General features: G+C 51.2%; 1 protein-coding gene across 9 annotated transcripts in view; it reads left to right on the forward strand.

The window, feature by feature from the left end:
* Positions 1-21,168, forward strand: part of NLGN3 (neuroligin 3) — a 112,131-nt gene that overhangs the window by 35,714 nt on the left and 55,249 nt on the right. Inside the window, exon 1 of one of the 9 annotated variants that reach the window (XM_030575395.1) lies at positions 16,036-16,169. The exons of the other annotated variants lie outside the window; for them this stretch is intronic. The gene's annotated coding sequence lies outside the window, so the exon portion shown is untranslated. Of the gene's footprint in view, positions 1-16,035; positions 16,170-21,168 lie in introns of those variants that run through there. 9 annotated transcript variants of the gene reach the window in all.

Here is a 21,168-nt window from a genome sequence, read left to right on the forward strand (position 1 = left end):
CAGCATCTCCCATTGACCGGGAACAGGGAACTGCCGGCAATGGGAGCTGCTGGAGGCGATGCTGAAGCAACATCAACACACACCCCTGCACCCCTCCTCCTGCAGGTTCTGTCCGCTTCCCGGAGCGGTGCGGGGGCAGGGCAGGCAGGCAGGCAGGGACCCTGCCCTGCCCCCTGTGCGTGTCGGGCTGGAGCCGCTTTAGGTAAACACTGGGGCAAGGCGGGGGGGCCGCGAGGAGCTCACGGGCCGCAGAAAATAACCTCGTGTTTTGAGACCCCTGGTCTAACCTGTCCTTAACCTCCAGTGACAGGGATTCTACAGCCTCCATTGGAAGCCTGTTCCAGAGCTTAACTATTCTGAGAGTTAGAAAGATTTTCCTTATATCTAACCTCAGTCTCCCTTGCTAAAGGTTAAGCCTATAACTTCTTGTCCTGCCTTCAGTGAACATGGCGAACAATTGATCGCCATTTTCTTTGACAGCCCTTAACATGTTTGAAGACCATTATCAGGTCCCCACTCAGTCATCTTTTCTCAAGACTAAACATGCCCAGTTTGATTAACCTTTCCTCATGAGTCAGGTTTTCTAAACTTTTATCTTGTTGATCCTTTCCTCTGGATGTTTTCCACTTTATCCACATGTTTCTTAAAATGTGGCACCCAGAACTGGACAAGTACTCCAGCTGAGGCCTCACCAGTGCTGACGAGAGCAGGACAATTCCCTCCTGAGACTTAGTACAACACTCCTGTTAATATGCCCCAGAGTGATATTAGCCTTTTTCGCGACTGCTTAATATTGTAGACCTACATTCAGTTTGTGATCAGCTATGACCCCCGGCTCCTTTTCAGCAGTACTACCACCTACCCAGTGTTAGACCTCCTTTTGCATTTGCACATTTGATTTTTTCCTCCCTAAGTGTAGTACTTTGTACTTTTCTTTATTGAATTTCATCTTTTTGAATTCAGACCAGTTCTCTAATTTGTCATAATCATTTTGAGCATTGGTGCTGTCCTCCAAAGCATATTCTTCACTCCGCTAACCAAGTCATTAATACAAATATTGAATAGTGCCAGACCCAGGACTGACCCCTGCAGGACCACTCTAGATATGTCCTCCCAGTTTGGCAATGAACCATTGATAACTCTCTTGGAAAGATAACTATTAGTAAGTGTAGGCCCAAGTTTGTGTGTTATGATTTTGTTTTCTACTGTAACCATTTGTTTCTAGCACTCTTGTTTTTAGTTGAATCTGTTCTTTCTTAAATCTCTTGTTTTACTATAAGTGCTGTGTGTTATGTGGATGGGGGAGTGAAGGTAAACTGGGGTACCCTGCTCCTTTGGGGGCAGAGGATGTCACAGGAATGATTCACAGGGACTCGGGGACAGACAGGGCTGGCATACTCAGACAAGAGTGCTAGAGTGGCTGGAAAGCTGTGGTGTCAGGGCCCTCCCTGATTTACAACTACCAGAGGCGAAGTTCCCTCTTGCTAAAGGCCGGACCCCACCTGAGCAGGGAGGGAAATAGACTTCTGGTATAGAGTTAGCACAACTGATCAAAAGAACTTTAAACTAGGAATTCAGGGGAGACACTTGGCAGATGCTCGTGTAATTGCCACACTTGATACTAATATTGAGTGGGAGGAAAATCAAGGAAGAGAGAATCCAGCAGTGGAGAAAGGAACAGCAGTGGATAGGAGAATGGACATGAAGAGAAAAGATAGTGTCAGTGCCAATGAAGCTAACAGGTAGGTGATACTGGCAGTAGAATGACTGTTGTTAATTGGCTGAGGAATCTGGGCCAAGCCAAACAAACAACTAAGATGTTCGTACAGCAGTGCACAGAGCCTGGGTAGCAAAGATGATCAGAGGAATGGAAATCCTACCTAATGACAGGAAACTCAAAGAGCTTGGCTTGTGTAGCCTAACCAAACAAAGGCTAAAGAGAGACATGATTGCTCTTTATAAAATACATCAGAGAGATAAATATAGGGAGGGGAGGGAGAGAAGTTATTTAAGTTAAGGGGCAATGTTGACACAAGAACAAATTGATATAAACTGGCCTTCAAGTTTAGGCTTGAAATTAGACAAAAGTTTCGAAGCATCAGAGGAGTGAAATTCTGGAATAGCCCTCCAAGGGAAGCAGTGGGGGCAAAAAATGGTGGCATAAGTTTATGGAGGGGATGGTATGATGAGACGGCCTACAGTGGCATGTAGCTGATCTGCGACTGCCAGTAGCAGATATCTCCAACGACCGTTGATGGAACACTAGATGTGGAGGCTGAGACAAGTTCCTGAGGGTGCAACTTGGAACTGAGGTGCCACTGAGCCCTCTGTCTTGCCAACCTGGGCTCCCTCTCACACTGTGATGCTGTGACAAGCTACAAACCTCTCCAGCTACTGCACTTAACACAGACTTCTTCGAGTGATTGCTCATATCCATTCCAGTTAGGTGTGTGCGCTGTGCGTGCATGTTTGCCGGAAACTTTTTACCCTAGCAACTCCAGTGGGTCGGCAGGTCGCCCCCTAGAGTGGCGCCACCATGGCGCTTGATATATACCCCTGCCGGCCCGCCTGCTCCTCAGTTTTTTCTTACCGCCGTGTCGGTTGCTGGAACTGTGGAGTGCGGTTTGCTGTCCTCCACGTCCCTAGCTCTCCTTCGTTACTGTCAGTAGTTGTAGTTGTAAATAGTTTAATAATACAGTTAGAATTGTATAGTAATTAGTAGTTAGTTTATATAGTTTATAGAACTTATTCGCGGGTTGGGCCATTGCCCTTCCCGGCGCCCAGCACCGGGCCCATGCCTGGTTTGCCGGGCTTCAAGCAGTGCTCGGCCTGCAAGAGGCCGATGCCAACTAGCGATCCCCATGACGCGTGCCTGAAGTGCCTCGGGGAATCGCATATCGCCGAGAAGTGTCGCATCTGCAAGGCCTTTAAGCCTCGAACAAAGAAAGAGAGAGATCAAAGACTGCGGACTCTCTTGATGGAAGCGGCACTGAATCCGGTACTGTCAGCGCAGCTGACCACCTCTACGCCGGCACCGGACCGCGCTGGCACCGGAAAGACACCCCGGCACCGCCCATCCCCGGCACCGGGATCCGATCAAAGACCCTTGACATCTGCGACATCATCTCAGCAGGCTCGAGAGGAGTGCCCGGCACCTACCTCTGCCGCAGCACCATCTGCAGGGTTGCCGTCAACTCCAGGCCCGGAAGGTCCGTCGAGTCCGGCCCCTCCAGGCTCCCCCTTAAGATCTGGGGTCGAGCCATTAGTCCCTTCCATGACGGAGACCTTCGCTTCGGCGCGGGACTTGATAGCTCTGACTGAGCCATCCCAGCCTCAACCCCCGGTACCCCCGGTGCGGGTCATCTCCAGAGGCAAGCCGACATTGAGAGCGCCGTCTCTGGAATCCAGGCATCGATTGCCTTCGAGGCCCCGACGACGTGGACGCTCGCGCTCTCGGCACCGCTTGCAGTCCCGGCACCGCTCTCCTAGGTGGCACCGGTCACATTTGCGGCGCAGGTCGACGTCGGTACGGTCCCGGTCTGGCTCTTCTCCATACCGGCACCGGGACTCTAGGAGCCGTTCGCATCGGCGATCAACTCCCCGGTCGACCTCCCGGCACCGAGCCGGTGGCAGGTCCTGGTCCCAGTCTACCTCCCGGCACCGCGTCGGTGGTAGGTACGGGTCCCCAGCGCCATCCCGGCACCGCATCGGACGTAGATCGCGGTCCCAATCCCGGCACCAAGCTGGAGGCAGGTCCCGATCCGGATCCCGGCACTGAGTACCAGACCGATCCCGGTACGGGTCCCGGTCCCGGCACTGGTATGGCTCCCCGTACCGATCCTCGGCACCGAGAGGATCGTCGGCGTCGGGACTGAGGGAGGCCTGTCAGCCGAGTTTGGCACCTCCATGGCCTTCGAGGTGTCATGGAGTCACCGGGCGATGCTCTGGAACTGCTCCCCACCAAGCCAGTCAGGACTTTGGGGAGCCTCCTCTCCCTTGGAGCAGACTTGTTCAGGGCAAGAAGCTCCCACGGCTTCACCTCCTGGGTCTCTCTTTGGAGCATTCAGCATTCTCTGCCCCTGCGTGCGCTTCCCACAGCGAGCCTGCCCCAGCGGGGTCCTGGGGAAGCCACTGGGTCCTGCACCCCCACTTCGCAGTCAGACATAACTCTCAGCCAGCCAGTAAAACAGAGGTTTATTCGATGACAGGAACAGGGTCTAAAACAGAGCTTGTAGATACAGCGAACCGGACCCCTCGGCTGGGTCCATTCTGGGGGCAGTGAACCAGACCCCCAGGTCTGCCCTCCACCCTTGACCCCAGCCAACTCCAGACTAACCACTCCTTCCAGCCCCTCCTCTCTGCTCAGCCCCTTTCCTGGGCCAGGAGGTCACCTGATCTCTTTGTCTCCAACACCTTCAGCTGGCACCTTTGCAGACGAGGGGCCCAGGCCATCAGTTGCTAGGAGACAGAGTGTCAGGCATTTAGGTGCACTGGCCCTTTGCTCTGCCAGATACTGAAGAACTGCCATGGGGACACTGAGGCACCAATACAGTATTCAGAGCAAACATTAAGGACATTCCTAGTTCGTCACACGAGGAAGCCATCGGTCTCCTCTCAGGCGGACAGCGTTTATACACTGGGCCTGGACAGACATGCGGCCCTCTTCCAGGACCCTCTGCTTCAAGACCAAGGGCCACAGCAGTGGGGGTTTTGGACTCCCTGGGCATACCATCAAGCCCAGGGTCCGCAACGTACTTCTCCCCGGCCTGCGGTGGACCGAAGACCACCAGAGTCAACGCTGTCTCGCCCCCCTCCCTCTCCGGAAGGCGAGGACAGGTCCAGCCACCAGGACCCAGAGCTCCCTCTGCAGCCGGAGGGCCGGGTCCAGACGGAACTCCCTGTGGACGCTCTGCTGCCAGGGGTCTCCTCGTCATCTTCCCCTGACGAGGCAGTGGCAGGCACCTCGTTCTCCAGCCCTCCCCCTCTCGACCTCAGGGCACATCAGGACCTCCTCATGCGCGTGGCGCAAAACCTCTCCGCAGATGCTCCCACCAGGGTTGCCGTGCCTTTCATTAGGACCATTCAGGCCAACGCCACCACTATCTGGCAGTCACCGGCCTCCATCCCTCCTACTGCACGAGGCGTGGAGAGAAAGTACATGGCCCCCTCTAAGGGCTATGAATTCCTGCACGTCCACCCGACACCGTGCTCCCTTGTGGTGCAGTCGGTGAACGAAAGAGCACGCCATGGACAAGAGGCCCCAGCGCCCAAATCTAAGGAGGCGAGGCGGATGGACCTCCTAGGCCGTAAAGTCTATTTGGCGGGGGCGCTACAGCTCAGGGTCTCCAATCAACAGACCCTCCTTAGCCGCTACTCGTTTAACTCCTGGGTAGCGGCGGACAAGTTTAAGGAGCTGTTGCCGCAGGAGGCACGTCAAGAATTTGCGGCGATTCTTGACGAGGGCAAGAAGGTCGCAAGGAGCTCGCTGCAGGCCTCATTGGACGCTGCGGACTCGGCCGCTCGGACCCTTGCCTCAGGGCTTACGATGCGCCGCATATCCTGGCTTCAGGTCTCTGGCCTTCCACCAGAGCTCCAGTATACCATCCAGGACCTCCCCTTCGAAGGCCAGGGCCTGTTTTCAGACAAGACAGACCTCAGGCTAAAGAGCCTTAAAGACAATCGCGTCATCATGCGCTCTTTGGGGATGCATGCGCCCGTGACGCAGCGCAGACCCTTCCGGCCGCAGAACTAGCAGCAACAGCGCCGGCCGTATCCACAGTTCCGCCCACGGCAGGACCTTAATAGGCGCCGGGGCAGGAACAGTAGGCGCAGACAGTCGGGTAGCCAAGGGGGGCAGAACCAAGGCTCCTCCAAGGCCCCACCCGGACCCAAGCCTTCATTTTGAAGGTGCACCCGAGGGCGCAGTACCAGTTTCCCCTTCGGATCCTTCTCCACAGTTTTCCAACCGTCGTTCATTTTTCCTCCAGGCGTGGACCCGAATAACATCAGACCGCTGGGTCTTATGCACTGTACAGGCCGGTTACCGCCTGCAGTTTTCATCGCCCCTCCCCTCCCACCCCCCACCCTCGTCCCTCTTCAGGGACCCCTCTCATGAGCAATTCCTCCGTCAGGAGGTACGGACGCTCCTCGACAAGGGAGCCATAGAGGAGGTTCCAGAGAGCAAAAAGGGCAAGGGGTTTTATTCCCGTTACTTTCTGATCCCCAAGGCCAGGGGAGGCCTCAGGCCTATCCTCGACCTGCGAGAACTCAACAAGCATATGGTGAAGTTGAAGTTCCGCATGGTATCCCTGGGGACCATCATCCCATCGCTGGATCCTGGAGACTGGTACGCCGCCCTCGACATGCAGGACGCTTACTTTCATATCGCCATATTTCCACAGCACAGGCGTTTCCTTCGCTTCGTGGTCGACCGCAAGCATTATCAATTTGCGGTCCTCCCATTTGGCCTTTCTACGTCCCCGAGGGTATTCACGAAATGCATGGCAGTCGTTGTTGCACATCTTCGGCGCAGCCGCATTCACGTGTTCCCCTACCTCGACGAGTGGTTGGTCCAAGGCACGTCAGAGCTGCAGGTCCGCGACCACGTCCGCAGGATCAGCAACCTCTTTGCTGCCCTAGGCCTCATTGTCAACGTGGACAAGTCCACTCTGCTCCCCACGCAGAGGATAGAGTTCATCGGGGCCATTCTGGATTCCACCTTGGCCAGGGCCTTGCTACCATTGCCCAGGTTCCAGTCGCTATCGGCCATCATTCTGCGCTTGCAGGCAGCCCCCCAGACCTCCATAAGAACATGTCTGATCCTCCTGGGCCATATGGCGGCCTGTACGTTCGTGACAGCGTATGCTCGACTCTGCATGAGGCCTCTCCAATCTTGGCTCATGGTGCAGTACCGGCCGGCCAGACATTCGTTAGACACAGTTGTCACCATCCCCCAGGGGGTACTGGACTCCCTCCGGTGGTGGCTAGACCAGTCCGTTGTGTGTGCAGGGCTCCCATTCCATCTGCCCCAACTCTCAGCATCCCTGACAACGGACGCCTCAGATCTGGGCTGGGGGGCGCACAGCGGAACCCTGAGGACTCAGGGCCTGTGGTCCCCCCAGGAACTGGACCTCCACATCAACATACGGGAGTTGAGAGCGGTCCGTCTTGCTTGTCAAGCGTTCGTCCATCACCTTCAAGGTCGCTGTGTCGCGGTGTTCACCGACAACACGACGACCATGTACTATATCAACAAGCAGGGTGGCACCAGATCCTCTCCCCTGTCAGGAGGCGACGCGGCTCTGGGAATTTTGTATAGCCCATGCCATTCGCCTCACGGCCTCCTACCTACCTGGAGTACGAAACACACTGGCAGATCGCCTGAGCAGATCCTTCCGCTCACACGAGTGGTCCCTTCGCCCGGACGTTGACCTCTCACTCTTCCAGAGGTGGGGTCATCCCCGGATGGACCTTTTCGCGTCCAGGGAGAACAGGAAATGCCAGGCATTCTGCTCCTTTCAGGGTCGGGAGTCCGAGTCATTAGTGGACGCCTTCCTTATCCCATGGGCGACCCATCTGTTTTATGCGTTCCCTCCATTTCCACTGGTCCACAAGGTCCTCCTCAAGGTGCGCAGGGACAGGGCTCATGTGATTCTGATAGCCCCAGCGTGGCCCAGGCAACATTGGTACCCCATGTTGCTGGACCTCTCAATAACCAACCCAGTTCCCCTGCCCCTTCACCTGGATCTGATCACCCAGGACCACGGCAGGCTCTGTCACCCGGACCTTCGGCTCTGAGTTACGCTGCTCTACCCCAGTTCGGGAGGTTCTCCTGGGCAGTAGGAAGCCTTCCACTAGAGCTACGTATTCAGCCAAGTGGAAGCGTTTTTCCTGCTGGTGCTCGGAGAAGGGTTTTCTCCCTATGGAGGTTTCCATCGCCAATATTCTGAACTACATCTGGTCCCTCAAGGTCCAGGGTCTGGCGATATTGTCCCTTCAGGTTCACCTAGTGGCCATCTCCACCTTTCATCCGGGAGGAGATGACCGTTCTGTCTTCTCCCACCCTATGGTGGCAAGATTTCTGAAGGGGCTGGAACGTCTCTACCCACAGGTCCGTCCCCCTGCCCCTTCATGGGATCTCAACCTCATTCTGGCTCGGTTCATGGGCCCTCCATTTGAGCCGTTAGCAACTTGCTCTCTGCTCTACCTCTCCTTGAAGACCGCCTTTCTAGTGGCCATCACCTCAGCTAGACTGGTGTCGGAACTCCGGGCTCTCATGGTAGACCCCCCGTATACGGTCTTCCATAAGGACAAAGTGCAGCTGAGACTGCACCCTGCCTTTCTCCCTAAAGTGGTCTCAGCCTTTCACATTAACCAGGAGATCTTCCTTCCCGTCTTTTTCCCAAAACCCCATTCGTCCCGCAGAGACCAACAACTCCACTCGCTGGATGTCCGTCGGGCACTAGCTTTTTATGTGGAGAGGACCAAACCGTTCCGCAAGTGCCCCCAACTCTTCGTGGCGATAGCGGACCGTGTCAAGGGCCTTCCTATTTCCTCGCAGAGGATATCCTCGTGGGTAACGTCCTGTATCAGGACCTGTTATGACTTGGCCCACATCCCTACGGGCCGTGTGACTGCACACTCTACCAGGGCGCAGGCGTCATCACTGGCTTTCCTTGCCCGAGTGCCGATCCAAGAGATCTGTAGGGCGGCGACCTGGTCATTGGTCCACACTTTCGCTTCCCATTACGCCCTCATCCAGCAGTCCAGAGATGACGCGGCCTTCGGCTCAGCAGTGCTCCATGCCGCGACTTCTCACTCCGACCCCACCGCCTAGGTAAGGCTTGGGATTCACCTAACTGGAATGGATATGAGCAATCACTCGAAGAAGAAAAGACGGTTACTCACCTTTGTAACTGTTGTTCTTCGAGATGTGTTGCTCATATCCATTCCACACCCGCCCTCCTTCCCCACTGTCGGAGTAGCCGGCAAGAAGGAATTCAGGAGCAGGCGGGCCGGCAGGGGTATATATCAAGTGCCATGGCAGCGCCACTCTAGGGGGCGACCTGCCGGCCCACTGGAGTTGCTAGGGTAAAAAGTTTCCGGCAAACGTGCACGCGCGGCGCGTACACCTAACTGGAATGGATATGAGCAACACATCTCGAAGAACAACAGTTACAAAGGTGAGTAACCGTCTTTTCCACCGGCAGGGACACACCCAGCTGCGTTACAAGAATGCTTTTGCCAGCCACTCATGAACCAGCAATAGAGAAGCTCCAGCCAGTTCCTCATAGCTCCTCAACCTAGGACCCTAGAGCTGTACCGTCTTGCCCTGGTCAGGCTTCTGACCAAGATCAGAGTATGTCTACACTAGCAAGTTTCTGCACCACAAATTATACCACTTTTTAAAACATGCTGGAATTAAACCACTGTTGCGTGTCCACCCTGGGCTGGAGCACATCCACATTAGCAGCTCTTGCAATGGCAAAGAGAGCAGTGCATTGTGGGAGCTATCTCACTGTGCAGCTGGCTGCAGGGTGCTTTGGGAAGGGTTTGCAATGCCTTGTGGGGCAGGCACAGCATCACATGATGCAGGTTTCCCAATCCCATCCTTCCATGGGCATCCTGCTACATTACCAGCTGTTTTTTAACTGAAGGGTATGGGGAGTGTGTATGTATGGTGGGGGAGAGAAACGGTGTGTTTGTGGGGACAGAATGTGTGCCAGCATGCTGGCTTTAAGTTCAGACAGTGGCAGGAAGCTACCAGTCCTGGGGGTGGGAAAAACCCTGACATCAGCCCCTGCCTTCCTGCTTGGGCACCTGCATGCGCTTTTGTGCTCTTTCTCTCACGCTCACATAAACCCACCCTCTCTCTCTCTGTTCAACAGCACGAGCATTGAAATGGTGCTTTGAAAGGGGAGGGTTGCATGTTTCCATGGCAGCCGACTTCAAAATAATGATCAGAGTGGTCACTTGAGGCATTATGGGATAGCTCCAAAGGCCAATTACAGCCTAGAATGCACTCAAGTGTCTATACCAGAGGTGGGTAAACTTTTTGGCCTGAGGGCCACAGCTGGGTATGGAAATTGTATGGCAGTCTGAGAATGCTCACAGAATTGGGGGTTAGGGTGTGGAGGGGAGGGCTGCAGCTAGGGGTACGGGCTCTGGGGTGGGACTGGGGATGTGAGGTTGGGGGTGCAGGAGGATGCTCCAGGCTGGAATCGAAGGGTTTGGAGGGCAGGAGAAGGATCAAGGCAAGGGCGGGAGCGGGATCAGAGCTGGGGCAGGAGGTTGGGGCACGGGAGGGGGTAGGAGTGCAGGTTCTGGGCAGTGCTTACCTCAAGCAGCTCTCAGAAGCAGTGGCATGTCTCCCCTTCGACTCCTACATGGAGGTGTGGCCAGGCGGTTCTACGCACTGCCTGCGCGGCCAAAGGGAGCTACAGGGGCAGTGCTTGGGGCGGGGGCAATGTGTGGAGCCCCCTGTCTGCCCCTACACATAGGAGCCAGAGGGGGGACGTGCTGCTGCTGCTTCCGGGAGCTGCATGGAGTGAGGCAAACCCTGGACCCTGCTTCCCAACTGGAGCACCAGAGTGGGGCAAGCCCTGGATCCCGCTCCCTGGCAGGAACTCAATGGCTGGATTAAAATGTTTGGGGGGCCAGAGGTGGCCTCCGGGCCGTAGTTTGCCCACCCCTTGTCTACACTGGCATTAGAGTGCTTTAGCCTCTGGGCAAATAGCCTCATGACTCTCGTCAAGGTGGGCTTTTTGCAGCGTTGCAGCTGAGGATTTTCTGCGCACCAAGTGGCTTGGCGATGGGTGCAGGTCTGCAGACTGAGCACAAAAAGCTGCTTTCCTGCGCAGAAAGCTGCCCGTGTAGAGAAGCCCTGAATTTATTACACAGTCCCCCCCCCCCCCCCCAGTGTGGAGAGGACATGCACCAGCGCTGTTCCTGAGCAGATTTTCCCAGGCACTTAAAGCAAAACACACTGTTTTGGGTAAATTATAAAACAAATTTATTCACTGCAGAAGGATAGATTTTAAGTGATTATAAGTAGTAAACATGGAGATCAAAGTTGGTTACCTAAGAAATAAAAAGTAAAATCACAATCTGAGTTCTATAAACTAGACAGGATTTGAATCAAGCAGTTTCTCATCCTGATGGTATTGCTCCTTCATACACAGCCTGGGGTTCTTTCCAGCATGGGACCACCACCGCAGTTCAATATTTTTCCTTTAGATGTGTTTCCAGATGTTGAGTTGTAGGGAGAGTGAGGCCAAGTGATGATATCACTTCCCCCTTTCATAGCTTTTTTCCAACTTGCTGGAAAGATCTTTTGCTGTGAGCCAAACAGTCTCCATTGCAGGGTGGATTTGATTTAAACCCCTAGTCAGGAAGACTCGATTTAATCATGGTTTTCCACATAAAAGTGCATTCTTGTTGGTTGTTATCACTATATATTTTTAAACAGTGATTTATTTTGAAAACTTTTCATATTAGTTTTACAGCTATATCAGAAAATGAATGATTGTTTGGTTATTTCAGGTAATTGAAGCATATATTTATTAAGTCATTGGCAGGTGAACTATCTCCAATTCAACAGGTTAATCATTAATATTTGGAGGATTTTCTTGCCATGCTGTATTAGGAGGAGAACATCACCAGACAGACATTTACATTATTTTATTTAATAAAACAACAGTGTTAAGTATTTCTGGATATTTTTCTTCAACAGCAAACTTATATTATTTTAACAAAACAAGCATATGTTCCTCGCTTCTCACATTTATCTCCAGACTTCTTCTCCTTGTCCAGATCTATTCCACCCTGAACAATCTCCTATTCATTGAACTTTTTGAAACTTTACACTTTAGAGAGAGGTAAGGGATTGACTCTGTGTACACAAATTTGTAGAGGGACAATAGAGTTGAGGTTTGTTATTTCTCACCTCTTTGTATTTATTTATTTATTTAAAAATATTTTTGCTGTTAACAGGCATGTTACCTCTGGAGAGGCAAATCCACAGTTTGAGAACTGCAAAACTAAGCATCTCTGATGGTATCTTCTAGACTGAGCACTGAGTCCCATTGAATAGATAGAAAGATTAACCTAAATAATTCACACAGCAGCCAGTGGAACCCTAATCCATGAACTATTGGAACTCATTTACAAAACTTTTCTTAAACATGACATGAATATATTGTCTCATACTATAGAATTAGTATTTATAATCCCTGTTCCATGATGATATGTCTTTGAGCTATCATGTATCTTAATTAAAACTATCTTTAGGTAGGTTTTTTCCTCAAAGAGCATTTTATCAAAAAAATTCTATTTAAATAAAAAAAAAAATAGATTTTTATCCACCGTGCTCCATTGTGTATGTGCTGGCTCTGAGAGGTTTCCATTGTATACAGTTCCTGGGGTAATCCTTGTGAGTGTGTATTCCCTTTAGTGGGCCATCAACACTGTCTGGTGTCTCCATTTTGTACCTGAAAGGCTTGTTGTGGGTGTTTCCAACTTTACAACATATTTCAGTAATACACACAGCAAAACTTCATAACGTCCCATACAATGATAGCACATACAATCCAACAGGATATTAATATTCAACAGATCAAGACTTTAAAATGATACCTTACAATGCATACTTTGTACAAAACACATCATAATTATATCACCGTGGTAAAGATGGGGGTACCAGGGTGTTCCTTTGGGACACAGTGTCACAGATGCCTCTGAGTTACTACAGAGAATTCTTTCCCAGATGCCTGGCTGTCGGGTCTTGCCCACATGCTCAGGGTCCAACTCTTTGCTGTATTTGGGGTCTGGAAGGAATTTTCCCTCAGGTCAGATTGGCAGAGACCCTGGGGGATTTAGGCTGCCTTCTGCAGCATGGGTCACTTGCAGGTTTAAATTAGAGTAAATGATGGGTTCTCTGTAACTTGAAATCTTTAAATAATGATTTGAGGATGTCAGTAACTCAGACGGAGGTTAGGTGTCTATTACAGAGGTGGGTGGGTGAGATTCTGTGGCCTGCGATGTGCAGGAAGTCAGACTACATGATCATGATTGTCCCTTCTGGCCTTAAAGTCTGAACCTGAGTTTAGTGGTACCCAACCAAATGTTACAAGCCCAGGAATTCCAGAGTGAGGGTTACATTTAAAAGCAATCCAAACACATTGAGGTATGGGAAAGCACAGTTTAGGCGCTCAAGCAACCTCAACTCTGCCCTGTAAGAGACATGAATATGTCTTTAAAAATCAGTCTAATATAAGCTGGGACCACAAACCCCAAAATGCCTTTATAATAATTGCATTGTTATTGCATAGTGTCCCTACAAGACAGCATTAGGGTGGTCTGGATGCCTTGAATGTGCATTTCCATACCTGAATATGCTTCAGTGTCTTTTAAACTTAACTCTAACTCTGAATTTCCTGGGTTTTGTAGTGATTGGTTTTGGGGAAAATTACAATGTCCCTCTAATGTTGTTTTTGTTACCCTTAAATTACTGATATGTGCTCTCAACTTTAACAATTTTAAAAAACCAAGGAAATTTCAAGACAAAAGAACCATGTTAAGACGAAGCTAATGTCCATGTTAAGATTCAGTTAATGATGTACATGAGTGCGAAACAAGAAACCCAAATGGAATGCTGCAATATGATATTACTAATGAAATCATATGAAAGATATGTAGTAGCAAACTTACTTTGGCTTTGCTTTAAGTTTTAACTTCTAAGGGCAGATTCCTTGGTACCTCAGCAGCAAGCAGCAGCCAGAATGCCCTGGAGAGTTAGGCTGCATTTACAGGGTTTCACTTAACTGTGCTGCTCTCATGATGCAAAGTGCACTGGTAGATGTGGCCATTAACTTGACATTAGGTCATTGGTTTAGAGGACTGTTTTAGTGAGCCTACATGAGGGGTGTGTGAGGAGTCCGGTCCTCAAGTAAAATTTCTCTGTGCTTAAGGGTTCCCCTGGCAGTGCTGTGTGGTGGAGCTGAGGCTGTAGTGCTGTGAATAGCCTTTGGAGCAGTGATTCTCAAGCCAGCATGTGGCCAAGAAACCTTTAAAGAGAAGTGACATTTGGACCCAGTAATCCACAGTGAGAACTCTTAACATGGGTTGAGTCTCTCTCATGCCATTGAGTCGTCACTAAGGTTAAGATTTTGTCATAGGTATTTGTAGTAAAAGTCACAGACAGGTCATAGACAATAAAGAATTCACAGAAGCCCCATGACCTGTCCCTGACTTTTACTAAAAATATCCATGATAAAATGGGAAGGCACTGAGCAGCTGTGGGATGGCTGGGAGCTCTGGGCCCTCACCACCCATAGGGCCTTGGAGCTCCAGGGTCCCCCAGGTCCCCATGGGGCCCCCCACATGACAGCAGGGGAGAGGCAGTTATCCCCCTGCCATGGCAGTGGGAAGCTGTTGGGATCCTCCTTCCCCCCATGGTGGCAGGCGGGCTATTGGGGTCCCCCTGCTCCCGCTGCAGTGGTGGCAGTGTGGGGCTGTTGGGGTCCCCCTGCCTCTGCTGCAGGCGGTGACCGGGAAGCTGGCAGGGAGCTGCAGGGATCCCCCTGTCCTGCACAGCGGCCAGGAGCTACAGATAACCCTCCCTGCCATGGCAGCTGGGAGCTGCGGGGTACCCCCGCTGCCCATAGCAGTTGGGAGCTTGGGGAGGCAGCGGGGATACCTCACAGCTCCCTGCCACTGCAGGAGGCAGCAGGACCCTGCAGCTATCGGTCGCCAGGGCTGAAGTCACAGAGTTCTTTGGAAGTCATGGATTCCGTGACTTCTGCAATCTCCATGACAAAATCGCAGGTTTAGTCATTACAACCAATGGGACTGTTGCATGAAAATTAGCTGTAGAGGAAGGGTGGTGGTTGGCTTTTATCTCTGAAGTCACCAGGTATTAACTGCTGCTGTAGTCTCTATAATCATAAAAGCTAGATACAGTGATCATTAATAACTTGCCTTAATTACACTCTGTTTTACTGAAATACAATCTGTGCACAAGACTTAAACTACTTGTAACTATATGGAAAGTTAGGCGTGCGTGTATAATTTTGCCCTGCACGGACACCACAAAAAACAATTCGGATTAAGATGTGTTAGTGTTTGAGGTCCCAAATTAGACTAAATTGATTGTTAAAGTGACTGCAGATAAAGTGACTGCAGATATTTTGCATCTCCCCTGCCCTGAATAGTGTCCCTGCAGGTCAGAGTTAAGGTTTTTGCTGAAGGAGAAACTTTGTTTTGAAGAATAACGGGGGCGGGGGGAGGAGAAGTATACCATTAACCCTTAACAACAACAATGTAGCCCAGGTACCAGATTTTGGAGAGTTTTAGCTATAGGGAAAATTAGGGTCTTTGACTGGGCGGAGTTAAGTTTGTTTGGGTTCCCCAACTCTGCATTTCCAGCCTTTCATGTGTTTAGATTCTTTTTAAATTAACTGCTTATTTCCTAGATTTATAAAACTTGGTTTTGAGAGAACAGCAACTTCCTAGTAATTTATTTTACCTTCCCTTTCTGATACATAGTCAGCCTTAACTTCATCTTCATGTGCCTTGTGCCTGCGAATCTGTTTGTATTGTGCTCTGTTGGCGAGTGGATGAGGAGGGTTCTGTGGTCCATTGGGTGCAGTGGGGAATCAGGAGTGCTGGATGTGCGCTTGAAGCAAGTGAGGTGGGGAGCGCAAGTATAGGTACAGCTTCTGGACTTCAGCGCATGGCACTCATGTGCACCCACGTGTGGAATACAAATAGGAACCACATATCTTGAAGAACCCCAGTTACTGGTGAGTAACCCCTTCTTTCTAGGCCAAACCTCTCCTTTTATGAAGGTTCTGTGCTGATTTCTCAGCACATGCTGTGCTACCCTGGCTGTCTTGGATAGACCAGACACAGTGGGAGCCCATTCCTTAATGACCAGCAGTGAATTAGCTGCACATGTGTAGTGCAACTTACAGATACCCTGTACGTATTTTTCTCTCTGGATTTTCCTTCTCTACAGAGGTGCTCTCTGGTCTGTGGAGTCCAGAAGTGAACCATTTCCAGCCAGTCTGCAAAAGGGCTTTTATTTTATGCTCCAATAACTCCAAGGCACCTCTGTGCCAGCCCTCCATGCTCTCTGGGGAGATTTGCCGGAGTGCTACAGAGGCACAAAGGTAAGGGCCCTGCTGCTACCCAGCCTCTGTTCCTGGGTAAGGGCAGTACTGCTCAGCCAGGTCCCTACTGCACCTGGCTCCCAGTGTGAACCCTGCCAGGCCAGTGATCCCTTGAGGGTAGGGGACTCCTCTATGAAATTGCCATCGGAGGAGGGGGAGCTGGGCTGGGCTGCAGGCCATGCTGCTTTTATTCTCCTTCCCTGGCACTGTCTGATGAGGTCTTTGCAGTGAGTGGGCAGCTTCCACCGCCTTCCTCTGCCACGTCCCTGCAGGAGGCAACAGCATTGAAGGAGAGGGAGGGAGGGGACCGCCAGTTACATAAGAAACAAATGCAGCAGGCAGAGTAGCTCCCAGACTGGGGGAGGGGAATGGCAGAGCATTGCAAATCCAAACAGCCTCCTGCAAGGGCTTCCTGGCGCAAGAGCTCTGCTTGCTGACACATCAGCAGGTCCCCATCTGAAGCAGCTTCCTGCCAGCTTCCCTTCCCAGGCAGGGACTCTCCCCTGCTGGGGTTGGCAGGCAGGCCCGTGATGCCGGGGTTCCCTGCATGTGGGCCCTTACAGTTTCTCCTTGCGACTGGCAACAAAAAAGTGTGAGCCTGTCACACTGACCTGGTTGCACTGAGACCGCTCAGCTGCTTCTCTACTTTAATGCCTGATCCATAGTGCTGTCACTGGGGGGCAGGGACCCTGGTGAGGCCAGGGGACTGGGCTAGGACCCATCCAGCAGTGGGGAGGGAAGAGGTGGTCTGAGGTTGCCTGAAGTGTGGCTGGTGGGTGGGGATTAGTAATGAAGGGTACAAATAGCGAGGCGGGGGAAGACAACCGGGCTGACTCAGAGAGGTATAGGTGACTGTTCTAGGAGATCCAGGGCTGGCAGTGAGACACCCTGGCAGGGGAGAGTGGATGCACAGTGACTATGTGTATGCTCTGCCACAGAGCAGAGGACAGCTGTGGGTACTATTGCTTCCCTGGGGGCTCCTTCCATTTCCCACTCCCTGTATGCCCCATGGACAGTATCTGGAGGGGAGGAGACACGAGTGTAGGGGGCAGCCCTCACCCAACACATGAATGCCTCTCACTAAGGCAGAAGGCTTTTGCGATTCATGGCTGCTATGTGAAACGGAGTGAGGAGAGGTCATTGGGCAGGGACTCCTGGGGTGGGTTCTGTGGGGGAAGAGGGGCTGAGGGCATCCCCTCACAGTAGTATCTAGATGTCTCATAATCTTTAATGCATTTATCCTCACACACCCCTCAGTGCCTGGGTTGGGTCCCAGAGAGACTAAGGGACTTGCCCAAGGCTACACAGGGAGTTTGTGATGGAGCAGAGGTTTGAACCCAGGTCTCCCAAATCCTAGGCTGGTGCCCAGACCATTGGGCTTTCCTTCTTGTTGTCCAGTGGAGGCTGTCTCTGTCCAGCCCGGCGAGGCATTCCTTTGTGTTTGTGCTGCTTGTGCAGGCAGGTGCTCTCCATGGTAGTTGGCAATAGTTGGCTCTTCTGTCATGTTACGGGTTCAATTAACTCAGTAATGAGAGATGTCAAATAGTTAAGCGTAATCAACTTCATTAGTCAAAGATTAATACAATATAATACAAAAGGGAAGGTCAGTATGTTACCAGCCTGTCCGGGAGGCAGCAGCGCAGCTGGTCAGTCTACTGCCTCAAAATCTGAGCTTCACTTTACTTCTGTATATATTAGGGTTGTTTGCAACAGATGAGTGTTTCTGTGCAGTATTTTGAACCTAACATATTATTCTTATCTATCTCCTTTGACATGTTTTCAAAGACATTTTGCTAGGCCTATATAGACCCTGCATATAAACACAGATTGCAACTAGTTTCTTATCTTGTTTTGAGCATAGCATTCCAGAAGTTAGCAAAATGTTAGAGGCATTCTGCACCAGCTATAGTTTGGTACACAGGGCATGTTAGCTAAGCATCAATAAAACAGTTTGTCTTGTCCTGTCCCTCTGGAATGGCTCTGTACCTAACTCTGAAATTATAGCACTACACAGCTACCCTTGATTAAACAGCTTAACATATGTGAAAAGTGTTTTGGGAAGAACTTAATATGAATAAAAATCATAGTTGTACAAAACATACATGATGTTATATATAATATTGATATTGTTTGTATTAATATTGTATCTGATACTGGCTAAAACCATAAACCTTACAAGCTTTGTCTTGTCTATCTCCATGCATATTTTGTAAGACAGAGGATCCATAGTTGCCAGCCATAACATGAATACATGAGGGCTTGTGTATTTTGCAAACCTTATTGTACTTTCCTATAGAATACAGAGCAAGAGTTATACAAAGGTTACAGCATCTAATTATACTACAGTTTTAGAGTTATGCAATTCAGCATCAATATAAAGCATTCTAAACATAATGTACTTTACTTATTTACTATTAGCTACTTTCTTATTTTGGTGACATAACACCTCCTTTTCAATCACACTTGCAGTAACAACAGCAAACAATTCTTCTTTGAGTGCGTGTTCGTGTCAATTCCAATCAGGTGTGTGTGCGCACTGGAAGATTTTTCCCCTAGTAGTAGCTGTTGGGTCGGTCCAGGCGCCCCCTGGTGTGGCACCATCATAGCGCTCAATATAGGGCCCTGCTGACCCACCACATCCCCTCAGTTCCTTCTTACTGCCAGTTACAACTGGCACTTCCCCTTGTTCTTGTTGTGACAGGCGCGTTTGGCAGTCTGTATAGAGTTCTAATTAGTGCTATAGTTAGTGTGAAGTAGTTAGTTCTTAAGTTTCCTTTGGAGGGGGTTCCCCTTGAGTGCAGTCTCCTAGCTTCAAAGCCTGTGAGGTCTCCAGCAAGTGTATGCCCAGAAGTATTTGGGGGAGAGCCATCAAAATGATCACTGTAGGATCTGCAGCGGGTTTTGCCCCAATACACTGAAAGATAGAGATTAGCGCCTGAAGATCCTACTAATGGAAGCGGCACTCCAGCCCAGTCCGATTCTGGGTTGGCGGGCCCGGCGCTGAATACTACCTCCTTGGTACACAGTGCCCCAGCACCGTTGGCACGGGGATGAGTGCTGAGTAAAGACAAGGATTATTGGCAGAAGAAGTGGAGGCTGGAGAGGGGTCATTCCCTGCCGGCTTGACCCAAGGAGACGGCCATTGTGAGACCCGAGCAAGTCCACACTAGTTCTGTCTCCCTGCAAGAGATGGTCGCGTCAACTCCTGTCCCAGTTGAAGGGCAGTCAAGTCTGGACCCTTCTCGCTCGCCAAGGCTGAGCTGACAATTTTGCCTCCTGTCTACCCTGGAGGCATTTGAAGCAGCCCGGGATCTGCCCCAGCTCACAGCACCGTACTCCCCACCTAGATGGGAGAGGTTGCCGGCACTGGTCGTTCCCCCAGCACTGTCAAGAGGGAAGCCTGCAATGATGGCGATCTCCATCCCCGGTGCACTGTTTCCCGGCTCCAGAACAGGGTCAACAGCCTCACTGGGCCCTGAGCTCTCGGCGCGGAACCTCGGTACCTTCAAGTACTGCTCCTCCATGGTCCTCCTTTTCGGAGACCTCAGAGTCAGACTCCTATTGATCTCATAGGAGCAGAAGTAGACAGTCCAGATCATCATGAGACTGGAACCTTTACCTGGCACCGTGGCCTGTGCAGTGGCAGCCCCCTGCACAGTGGCCCTTTTGGACTCCCTGGGCCTTTTGCCAAGGGTGGAGCAAAGAGTCGAATTTCAGGGCGGTGGCGGCCTCGGCCACTTTCGTACTGCCTCCGGCATCGGCAGGATTGGGGGTAGTTCCATTGCTCCCTGTTGCCACCATCCCAACCCCTGCGGTACCGGCGTCAGATATGCCAACCCAGTGGTATCAGTGCCGACGTCCTCGGCACTGACAGCCCCAACACCATCGGTTCCTGTTTCAGCACCAATGTGTATACAGCTCTGGCACCGAGGGCCATGGCACCATTTGCGTCAGCTGCAGCCCAGAATCCCCAAGGACTGTGGGACCCCTTGGGCATGGAGGGAAGAGAGCAACCACTCCTTGCGGGGTCTCTTCCTCCTGTCCAGATGAAGCGCTGGTGGCACTTCGGTAGCTCCAGCCCTGGAGGACAACAGAGTCCTACAGCAGTTGCTGAGGAGGGTTGCCCATGGCCTGGGCATTCAGGCGGAGGAGGTAATGGAGGACACAGATCCAATGGTCGATATCCTCAGCCACTCCAGACCAGCACATATTGCCCTACTCCTCATAGAGACTGTTGCCAACACCACAAAAACCTTGTGACAGACCCTGGCTTCATTGTCCCCTACAACTAAGAGCAATGAAAGATGCTATTTTGTGCTGTCCAGGGGCTACGAGCACTTGTATACCCATCCTTCACCAGATTCTTTGGTCATGGACGCTGCTAACCAGCACTAGCGCCAGGACTACCAAGGCCCCTCCCCAAAGGACTGGGAGGGGAAATGACTCGATCTTTTGGGGAGAAAGATCTACTCCACTGGTGGCTTGTAGCTGCATGTCTAATCAGCAGGCCATTGTCAGCAGGTACTGCTACAGTACATGCAGGGCAATGGCAAAGTTTGCAGAGCTGCTGCTGCAGGACTCCCATGCTGAATTCTCGGCCCTCGTGGAGGAGGGTAAGCTCATTTCCCGAGCTTTGTTGCAGGTCGCTCTGGAGAGGGCTGATGCGGCCACTCGGGTGTGCAGAGGCGGTCAAAAAAGCAAACAGGATGTTAGGAATCATTAAAAAGGAGATAGAGAATAAGACGGAGAATATTTTATTGCCCTTATATAAATGGATGGTGCCCCCACATCTTGAATACTGCGTACAGATGTGGTCTCCTCATCTCAGAAAAGATATACTGGCATTAGAAAAGGTTCAGAGAAGGGCAACTAAAATGATTAGGGATTTGGAATGGGTCCCATATGAGGAGAGATTAAAGAAGCTAGGACTCTTCAGCTTGGAAAAGAGGAGACTAAGGGGGGATCTGATAGAGGTATATAATCATGAGTGATGTGGAGA

Source organism: Gopherus evgoodei, chromosome 9 (assembly GCF_007399415.2).
Source record: "Gopherus evgoodei ecotype Sinaloan lineage chromosome 9, rGopEvg1_v1.p, whole genome shotgun sequence".
In the NCBI taxonomy this organism is placed as follows: domain Eukaryota; kingdom Metazoa; phylum Chordata; order Testudines; family Testudinidae; genus Gopherus; species Gopherus evgoodei.